Below are 9,484 nucleotides of genomic sequence, written 5' to 3'. Positions count from 1 at the left end.
TAGTAATTTATTTCATTTTACAACAACAAAAAATAAGAGTTTTAATTAAATTTCAGAAAACATTTATCTTCATGGAAGAAAAGTTTAGAAAAAAAGTAAATAAAAGTACTTTTATTTCCCACAGATTCCCGTATTAATCCAAAAGGCCAATGGAAAAATCCTTGGTGAAATTTCTAATCTCCAGTTTGAGCTATAAAACAAAAAGACATCCCTGCATTACCACATCATTTTACAGTGCAGATGTAAAGAAATAAATAAAATGTTTGACAGAAGTGTGCTGTAAAAAAGCCAGCAGACAAGCTCTAATAAGGCCTAGCTACTTTAACATATTAAAAAAATGTTATTAGTGTTTATTGAAAAAAAAAAACATTATTTAATGTTTCGTCTGCTTTCACATGGAATTTCCAGGTGTATTTAAATTTAACACCACCACATCCTTCAGTTCTTCCCAACCCTGTTCATGAAAAACCATCTTTATGATACAGAGTGCCCAGTGTATTAATAATCAGTATCACTTATCACTTTTGCCCTTGTACCATGACCTACAGGTACAACCAGAGGTAAACTGTGTATGAATAGAGATTTATACTTCTAATGTACAGATCTTCTTCTCCCTCTTCTGCGATCTTGCTGAAATAAATGTTCTCCCATATGTTTAAGATGTTTTAGCTATCAAATTTTCTAAGTTGTTTGTATTAGAAGTTGGAAGCTTTGAGAATGAATGTTTAACATTTTGAAGACTGAAGCAGAAGATGTAACTGAGACTTTTTAACTGAGCACAGTCAATGACCATCTGTGGGAGCTTCACAGGTTGAAGGTTTCCATGACCTGAGCGAATGGGGACTGTCTCTTTCAGCGGTGATCACCCATGGTACAATCAAACTGGATGCCTTGGAGTTTTAATGTTGACGCCATGAACTTAGAATTTATTGTCTTAGATGTATACTTAATACTACATGCAGATATGAGAAAATGTAAAACCAGGTGGAGATTGAATTTCATTTGAATCTATTCAATTCACTAAAAGAACTCCAATAGGACTGAACTTACCTTGCCTTTTTTACTTGGTTGGTTTATATGGAGTTATTAATAATTGATTATCTACCAGTTTTCTAAAATAAATATCCAAGGAAGATGGCTCTTTCCATTTGTAGTGATTTGTATTTGGCGCTTTGTTTCCGCTCTGTCTGACGTAGCCTGATGTAGCAACAGCAGCAGCAAACTCTCAGACCTTCCATCAGTGACAACAGATGTGTCATTAAGGCCCCAGTCACACAGGTCAGTGATGCCCTGGCAACCTCTGGTTACTACGGAAAATATCTAAATTCCCTAAAAAAGTTGGTAAATACTGAATGTTCCTGGTTGTCACTAGGTGAAATTGATTGCTAAGGAGGTGCTGCGCCAACAACTCCTTGTGATTGCATTGGTGGCTAGCAGATTGCCACAGTTGCCTGTAGTTTGCATGGCAGATACCAACTTGTCTGCAAACACTTGCCAACTGCTCTCTGAGCTGTAGTGGAATACATGGAATTTGAAGGGCAATACAAACCAGAAATGGAAAACGTTTGCCTTCAAGTAAAAGTTGTGCCTTCCCGCTGCAACTAATACTTTTATTTTGAAGGCCTTTGGTCTCTTGTTTCTGGTTTATGTCGCACTCTTCACAGTTTTAGTACCACTTAGTAGTACCACCACCATGTAGTTGGCACATGTTTGCAGACATTGGCATTTTTAATGCAAACTACAGATGACTGCAGCTTCCTGTTAGCAACTACAAGGAGGTTTTTAGTGCAACATTGTAACAACCACTCGTAACTGATTACAGAATATACATTTTCTGGTAAGAGAATGCACATGTTTCACTTGTAAGCGGTGGTTACTAGATGTTCAGTCTTTAAGCCTGTGTGATTGGGGCTTTAGTCAGATACTGCATGACAAGGACAAGCCTGGGTTTAGGTAGACTGAGAAAGCGTTTTGAATCCCGATAGCTTAAATTGTGTGAGCTCTGTGAGGTTTGACAATGAAATGATCTAACAGTGTTTAACTTTGGTGCACTTTGGTGACGGTGTTCTTACCTGAACTGACAGGTTCATAATTGAATCTCAATCTTCCTGGTTTGTTATAATGAAATAGTGTGTTTATATAAAGAACAGATGGAGGTCGAGGCTTTGATGAACATAAACTTGGATGGAGAGCAAACTAAAAATGGGTATGATTCCAGGTTTTCGTGCTTTAATATGTATTTAGCTTAGCACTTTAAAGTTTAAAAACACTTTCAATCTGCACATTTTAAATCCTCATAATATGAATCTTTTTTAAACAGCAAGATAGAAAATTTAAGGTCACCTATGTTTACAGTTTGTAGCATAACAGAAAAATGTTAGTCCTTCCAATATTACAGAGAGCAAGTTTGGGATTATTTGGAATGATTTGGATTGTTTGGGGTTATTTAGAGGTATATTGAAAAAAACTAACTGAATAAAGCTTCTGATTCTGAGTACCTATAAATATGTTACTATGAAACACATTTTCCAGTTTGCCTCCTATCCAAGTTCTCCTGTTGCACAGTGACCAGAAAGATTGCTTGTTTTTGTAGCATATTAACAATCATGCCTAGCATAGGGCATTGTTTGTAGCCATTTTTAGACCTACTGGGGAGAAATGTTACGCTTACAGCCTGTGATACTGTTAACGAAAAACATTGTAGCAAATTAATTGCAGTGTTAATAGCATATTTTATGAATATTTGCTATGTGAAAATGAAATAGAAAATTCTTTAGCAGCTGATTATGAGAGCTTCTGCTTTATGTTTTGAGATGTTTATTTTAAATGCCAAAGCTGAGCATCCTTGCTGTGTAGCGAGCACACACAAACACACACACACACACTAACACAAACAGACACACACACACACAGAGATATATTTATGTAGCTGACCTCTGAGGGTTTTTTTCTTGATACAAATAAATCAGAACGGTGTTTTTGAGGACATCACATTAGAGATGTAGAGCTCTGATTCCGTGAACCACTTTTGAAAAGTTTACTTCTTTTATTCAGCGCAGACGTTTCCTCAGACTGTGATTTGGGTGTATATATGTTCTCACTGTATATTCTTTATGCCAGTTACCCTGGATATGTTTACATTATCAATGATAGGGGAAAAGTTTACATTAATGATTCATGATCAGACAATAATTGGCCATGTTATTACTAAAACATGTTGGTTCCAATAGAGACTTTTGTTTTCAATATTCCTGAAAATGTACTATTTGCAGGATTTTAATCTGCCAGCAGTGTTTTGTTTAAAAGTTTAAAACCAATAAAGCTTGCCTGGATCCAGCCTCCTTTGTGTTTAGTTGTTCATAATGTGCACTCATTTAAAAACTCTTGTGGGAATTTGAGCAGTAGTTTGGAGACAGTTTGTTTGTTAATTAAAATTGATCGAAAGATTGTTAAATAAATGGAAAAAATGGGGAAATAAAATGTTATGCGTCACTGTTAAAACTGTTATAATTTTGTCAGTTGATAGTTTATATAAAGACACAATTTATTAAAGGGAACAAATTATGATTTTACTTATCTTGTGGTTGAAGTGGTAGGTGATCATAAATGTGACCAGTGTTTACACTGTGAGTGGTAGATCTTACTTTACTCACTAGCAAATACAAATACATGGATCCTCTTTTCTGAAACCTGGAATGACCAGAATTTCAAAAACAGACTCAGTCACTGATTTCACATCATATTGAGTGAAACACTGAGTCCATAATTCCACTCGCAAAGTGGTCACATAGACCAGGGCAAATGGCCATTTTCCCTGAGGTGTTTTTGCAATCACAGGTATCGCCTCCTAGTGGCCATTAAATAAAATACAGGTTTAAGGCACTTCTGCACTGTCATCACTTTTCACACCTGAAAGCTACAGGCATATTTTATACTGCCTATAGTGTAAATCGGGGTGGGCATTTCATATATTTCTGGCTCTGTATGATGTCATAAGAGAGAGGATAAAACGGTTATGGCAAGCACATGGCTCTGTGTATGAGACCAGAAGCTCCACCTGCACCCACCTCCTGCCTACGGTTTCTTTTTTCAAGTGACAAGCGAAGCCAATCACAAAAACTTAAATGGGGAGCTGAAAAAGCTTCTTTTAGACAGAGTGACTGAACCAGATTATAGTGAAGTATGAATCATACCAAAGTGGTCCGGAGTCAATGAATGAAAATACAGAAGTACAACAGGTCCATGTTTAAAAGGACTAAATGTGATGGTTTTAACATAATGCATCATGATGAATATCACTGCTGAACTAGTCAGTTATCTCAGTAATAAGTGATCTCCAGTCCTTAGCAATCCAACTGGGATTATTTTTAACATTTTCACCATTTTTCCACCTTTCACCACACATCCTGGGCTACTGAGGGCAAAGGATCGGCTTCAAATGTCACAGGAGAAAAAATCCAGATCAGGTTACACAGTTAGTGAAAAATTGATTAGTTCAGAAGCATATTTGCATGTCTTGATATCAGCACTTATGTAACAATGGCAAGCCTGAAAATGAAATGCATTATGGCCCCTTATTAAAGCATGACTCACCTCTTGCATAACACATTTGCTTACTAAATCGTTTTGATGTTATATTTTTGTGGAATATTAAATGATATTAAATGATTATATTATATTTATTCCAGAAAGCACCAAACCAGTATAATTTCTATATAAGAGCACACCATAGATAAATTACATAACTTTGCGCTGATGTTTCTGCTGTCAGTAACTAAGGAACACCAAACAGTTTTCAACCAGAAGGCTTCAGCGCTACCTGGCTAACTTTTTTGAGGCATTGCAGGTAAAACTATTCCTGTTGTAGCATTGTTTAATGTTGTGTTTTATAACTTAACTATCATCTTTGCTTCAGAAGCATTTAGCATTATGTATGGCATAGCAAGTTGCAAATGTTCACAAAATGCAGTAGCATCACAATCACAGTAAAATTGTATTTCTCAGCATACCATGGTGAAATTTGCATGATGTACAAGCAAGTATGTAGTGCATTGCATGTGTACTAGGAATGGGAATTGAGAAACTCATTCCCAGTTCTTGCCAGTTCAATTCCTTGGAATTGCTAGTCTGCCTCCCTTTGGTTCTGCTTGTACTTGCCGATTTTAGTCAGTGTGCTGGAGGGGACAATTAGTCCACAGCCTGGATATGGAGATTACTTTGATTTTTATTGCACAAAAGGATGAGAGTGCGATAGGAAAGTGCAAACTGCATCCAGCAGCTGCATTATGCTGCTAACACAACTTAAGCTCTTTGCTAACATCTGCACAGGCAGCATGCTAACGCTAAACTAGCAAAGAACCGAGAGTGATGAGCTGAGTGTATTTCAACCCCAGCCCAGCAGCCAGACCCTGAACTTCAACTGGTGTGATGAACAGCAGCCTATATATTATACTGTTAAATAGTAAATATGAGACAACGTGTTTCAAGTCAGTTTAGGGAGAAAGATGGAAGTAATGCAACAAGTAGTGTAACAAATTTGTGTTTGTTACACTACTTTGCATTCTGGCATGGGGCAGGGTGCCATAGACACTACAGACTATAAACTAGCAATAAAACAAATGTAAGTTCTCTAAATTCTCAGTAGTCAAGAACTCAGTCCCTTCCTGTATTTACTTTTGTTGCTCCTGTCTTCAACACAACTGCAGACTAAACATATTCATGCAGTTTGTAATGATGCACTTTAGGATGCTTGGAGTTCACTTGGATGCTTTTCTGTGTGGAAAGAACTGAAACTACTGCAAAGTGTAACCACTTCCCAGTGCTCCCCGTGTGGCTGAAGAACAGCTCGCTTTTCAGTGAAACTTCTCTGTATTAACATACTTGCCACCCTTCTACAACTCCTTTGAGTACTCACCTCACAAATTATTCTATGGGGTGTTTCTGTGTACTCTGCTGGCATTACCAACCTCAGCATCTCTCCCAATTACCTGTTCAGTCTCCTGAAAGTCTTCCTCGCTGGCATCTCTGCATGTGCATGCTCACTGTATTCCAATAAATCAGTTAAACTATGATTTTGTCTGTTTTGGGTTTTACTTCAGAGCCCACTTTGCTTTATTTTCAATTCAATTTCTGACTGTTGGGTTCGAGTTTATTTCATCTACCTTGTGTTATTTATTGTGGGTCCTCATGAACACCTCCACTGCCATTCCTGACACATCCATCAATTTCCTTAAACCGCTTATCCAATTCAGGGTCTGTTTCTGCTGTCATGAGACAAGAGATAAGGTACGCTGTGGACAGGTTTCCAGCACATCATGAGGCTAACACAGAGACACACAGACAGACAGCCATTGATTTTCACCTTTACGCCCACAGTATGAATCACTACCTAACATGCTAACCTAACGTACATATAATGTGAACTGTGTTCATTTAGTCCATTCCATTGGGTGCTTTACAAAAAGGTGCTGCAGTTGTCTTCCTATTGCAACATACCTCAATCTTCTAAGCCTCATCATCCTTCTCATTGTGGTCAGATGCGCCTCCTTGTTAACAACATGTTATTAAACACATTAATCAAGCTATATTAAATAACTTGTCTGAATTGTGTCAGACCAGCTGCCCATAAAATGCCTGAAACTTCCTCTCTCTGATCAGAAGAGTGTGTTCCTGCTGCTCTAATGAAAAGTGCAGCTGTGAGCTCAGTGATGCAGACACCATTACATCATTCTCACTTCCAAGCAACGACAAGTTTGAAAGGAACTTGCAAACTTTATAATTAGTGTCTGTCCAGTTATCAGGAATCCCAAAGGGACAAGAACGTTGTCCAAAGTCAAATGGTCCATAACTGGGCTGGAATTTCAGCTATGTATTTTTATACTTTTATACCTTTTAAGACCTCCTTTGTTCTTCAGGCTAATTACCTTTGTCTCAGGAACATTTCAGCTTGAAAAAAACAAAACAAAACTGGGTGACATCTATCAAAATGCCTGAGCGACATCTATCAAAATCTATTGTTGCATTCACTAAAGAAAAAATTTCCAAACTATTTTCGGCAGAGGAAAAGAGGACTAACTGACTAAAATCGTCACATTTATAAGCATCATCTTTAGTACTATGTTTTTGCATGCCAATGTTGATGACCCTGTCTGCCTCAGCAGTTTATATTAGAATAAGGAAAATGCTCTAAACCAGGTATTTCAAACTCATTTTACATAATGAGCCACAGACAGACCACTTTGATATTAAGTGTGCTTGGCCTGTGCTACTCCCTTTCCTATGGGTGTAAAGTTTAACTACGCAATTAATCCCCCAGATATCTTAATATATGAAAATGTGCTATTTTTGTAACCTCTGTGGAAAAAATGCATTATTTATGCATTTGTGCCCCATCTACTTTTTCTATAGTGGCTGGTGAAAGACAGAAACATTTCCATTATTTGTTTATCTCTTACTTAATTACTTTGGAGCGGTATGAATGCCCCAGTGGACGTCTTGAACAGTCAAAAAAGCTATGAAACTTCTGAACGATAGTTAGATGTCCAATGTTTGTTGTGCCGATTCTGGTCCCTGGGCCTTAGGTTGGCATCCCTGGTCTAAACAGTAACCTTCAAGTGTTTTTGATTCAGCGCATATTTACTGAAATGAAACGAAACATTTTTTGATCTGATAATAGCACTAGATGAATGTTTAAGAAACTACATTAAATGGAATACGTTATGGGACATGAATGTATGTAGGAAGCTCTCATGTTTAACATTACCTGCCTTAGTGGTGATGTGAGGAGTAGTTACTGTGTTTTTCTACATCTCCTTTAAGGTACTCGGACCATGGCTGTAGCCATCAGGTTGATTTCATCATAGAAGATCATATAGTTCAGACTGTCCTAAACTGGTGCACTGACTGACCAACACACTTCAACAATATTCATACAATACCTGAAATACCAATAACTAAAGCAAAACATCCCTTTACTGCAAAATCTCACGTACCTGAGTCAGGGCTTTTTCCCAGGTCTTGACAGTGTTATGAGTCTCTTATTTTTTTTGTGTAATCTCCTGCTGCCCGCTGTGTGACTGGACTGTGAATGCTAGTGGAAGTTTGGGCTTTTACTGTCACTACAGAGAGGGACTGCAGTTCATTTCTAAATGTTTGTCTCTCTGGCCTGAACATTGATTTCCTCTCTGTCTGTCTTTATTGCCTTGGATCCTCTCTTTTGAATACTTCCAACACACACACACACACACACTCTCTCTCTCTCTCTCTCTCTCTCTCTCTCTCTCTCTCTCTCTCTCTCTCCCGATCGACTATCATCTCCCCCCTGCGGTCTTCTGATCCATATTGACTATCCATCTTAGTTTAGCTCCCTCTGTGTTCCTTATGAAACCGGTAAAGGTTGTCCCATTCTGTCCGTTCTCCTTTCCACAGTCATTTTTCACCTCATTCTTCTTTCTTTCTTTTTTCTTCTGTCTTACATGGCTGTAGGGCAACACAACTTTCATAATCATCAATCATCAGAATCTGAGTCCTCTAACGTTTAGAACATGCAGATTCTGGTCTGATCCAATAACTGTATTTGTACTCAATTCTTTTCCTACATGATGACAGTATGATGATCCTAATGTAAAGAAGAAAAATAACTGGAATCATTTACAGATTTCATCTTGGCTTCCTTCATGGATCCTGTGAGAAACTCCTGAAAATTCCAAACTCATTTTGATGAAAGTGGGTTTGGACTGTGCATCATATTTAAAAGAAGGTCATAGCCACCATAACATCATTCACTGGTTTGTGAGGTGTCACTATGAAGCCTCGAATTTGCAGTGTTGTCAGTGAATTTCAACAGTGTTGGTTAACAAAGTGTAGCAATCAGCTGTACGGCTGCATCATGTCAGTAACATAGCCAGAGTTGTGACAATCTAACCCAGAACAGTATAAAATGTCTTTATTTTGTGTTTTCTCTTTTTTAAGCCAGAATTTTAGCACCTTTCCTGTACTCACTCAGCGATCATCAACCCCCTGCAGACATGCTTAAAATTATAGGTCATTCCTAAAGATTTGGGAGTTCCACCCTGCTGTGTTTACACCATATCTTGATTGTGAAGATCACTTAAATAAAAGTTTTAGCCATCTCATCATCATTCATTCTCATTTGGGAGTGGCACAAATAAGTAACCACAGGCTGGTATTCGAAAAAGTGTTTGGTTTCCTTGTTGTTTTGTCGACTATTGGGGGCAGAAAAGTTTATATATTGCAATATGAGACATTTTTAAAAAAGATTAACATGGTGATGCAGCAGTTGGCACTGTTTCCTCCCGGCAAGTAGATACTGGGTCTAAACTTCCTAACTGGCCACAGGCGTAGATAGGAGTGTGGTTGCCAGGTTCTGTGATGTGTGGCATTCAGTGTTTACACCATATCTTGACCTGGAACAGGTTCCACACCCCTCTGCAACCTTAAATAAGGAAAACTGTAAAGAATGAAT

Source organism: Astatotilapia calliptera, chromosome 22 (assembly GCF_900246225.1).
Source record: "Astatotilapia calliptera chromosome 22, fAstCal1.2, whole genome shotgun sequence".
NCBI classification, from domain to species: Eukaryota; Metazoa; Chordata; class Actinopteri; order Cichliformes; family Cichlidae; genus Astatotilapia; species Astatotilapia calliptera.
The sequence above is the reverse complement of the archived record's forward strand: the minus strand, read 5'-3'. Positions refer to the sequence as shown.